Source organism: Belonocnema kinseyi, chromosome 6 (assembly GCF_010883055.1).
Source record: "Belonocnema kinseyi isolate 2016_QV_RU_SX_M_011 chromosome 6, B_treatae_v1, whole genome shotgun sequence".
Lineage (NCBI taxonomy): Eukaryota > Metazoa > Arthropoda > Insecta > Hymenoptera > Cynipidae > Belonocnema > Belonocnema kinseyi.
The window spans coordinates 135,093,970-135,095,886 of NC_046662.1; positions in this window are offsets into that span (position 1 = coordinate 135,093,970).

Sequence of the window (1,917 nt, forward strand, 5' to 3'; positions counted from 1 at the left end):
TTATATCACAAAATTTGTCTATTTTTTATATCTCTAACAGGTAAATAATAAGGAACATGAATTTTTTTTATGTCAATCTTTATTGTATTACTTTCAATTTTACAACATAGTATTGTAAATATAATCCAAATATGTCAATTATAATTGCACATAATAAATGAGTAGTTTTTAAATCATACCGTCTACGTTTTTCTGAAATGAATCTTAGTTTAAGTGACCCATGTTAACAGTAACGTTTCCATCGCGTTAAAACATGTGCTTTTGAAAAGCATTCAACTTAAAATTATACATTATTCTTAAATGTTTCAATTCTGAATGGCGTATACCACAAGAATTTTTGGTAACAAATGCACTTGTAAAATAATAAATTTTTTTCTGTTACATATTTCAATGTTTATCACATGGAAAAACTAACTAAAAAACTAACTAAACATTTCAAGTCATCTAATAGCACTTACACATGAGATAATAAACCGTATAATATAGATAAATAGAAATTAAAACATGGCCTATTATAAATTATTGAGTATGGAGCTACGTATTTTTATGCAAGTAGTTGAAAGTTTGCAAAGGAAAATGATAGTATCATACTTCAATAAGTAATATCATTCTCACAGTATTGAGCAAAATGTTTACATTAAGATTAAAAACTATTCTTAGATATTTCAATTCTACATGGTGTATACCACAAGATTGTTTAGTAACAAATCCACTTATAAAATAATAAATTTTTCTGTTACATATTTCAATGTTTATCACATGGAACAACTAATTAAATATTTCAAGTCATCAAATAGCACTTACATATGAAAATCATACACGCATAATATAAAAAAAATAAATATTAAAACATTACCTATTATAAATTATCGAGTATGGAGCTACGTATTTTTATGCAAGTAGTTGAAAATTTGCAAAAAAAAAAAAATAGTATCATACTTCAATAAGTAAAGTCATTCTCACAGTATTGAGCAACATGTTTACATTAAGATTAAAAACTATTGGCTGGTGTTACCTCATAAATTCATGAAAAGTATAGGACTTATTAAATGATGAAGAGCGCTAATATTTTTTGGTCAAAGCCTCAGCCAGTTTTTCCAGAGCAATTGTATTTCTCTCTCTAAACTCTCGCTTGTGCCTCCTATTTTCTTTACCTTCTCGATAATACTGTAGTTTAACACTTTCCACAACTACTTTATTCTTTTCTAAAAACAATTAAAAAATATGGCATGTTTAAGCATGTTTCTTACTCGAGTATCAGTGTAAACAAAACTTACTGCAGATTGGTCCTGGTTGTGGTCAATCACATCTTTGTACTCTGCCTTCAAACTATCAATCTTTCTTTTGAGCTGTGCAATTGTAAATTTATATTTATGACTCATCATTCCAGCAACTATATTTATCCACATTTTCCTTTGATCTTTTTTTTCATCCTCGTTTTCGTACAAAGCAAGAAGGAGTTTTACTTTCGCAGGAGTCCAATTTGAGCGAGGATCTGTACAAAAATGAGTAATAAGATTTTTAATATCATTGAAATCCATTAATTTCAATATTTTCATGAAAAATATTGATTACAATCTACGTTTGGTGATTCATTTTCATCTCCATCTTCAGTTATCATACTTTCTTGATATTCTTGAATGATACACTGCTCAAAATCATCCAGCCCTGAATTTTCCCCAAGTTGCTTTTTCTGTTTCAGTAAAAACTTTGCATACATGGGGTCTGTAACCAGATTGAATATCAATTATTAGAGTAATTTGTAATAATGGCAAATCAAGTATTCTATATAGTTTACTTTAGATCAATGCAAACTTGATAACTTTCAATCTAGTAAGAATTAATAAACGTTACCACAACGCACTAAAATGTTGAATCGAATCGTTATTACCTTTCATAGCATTATCATATGCTTCA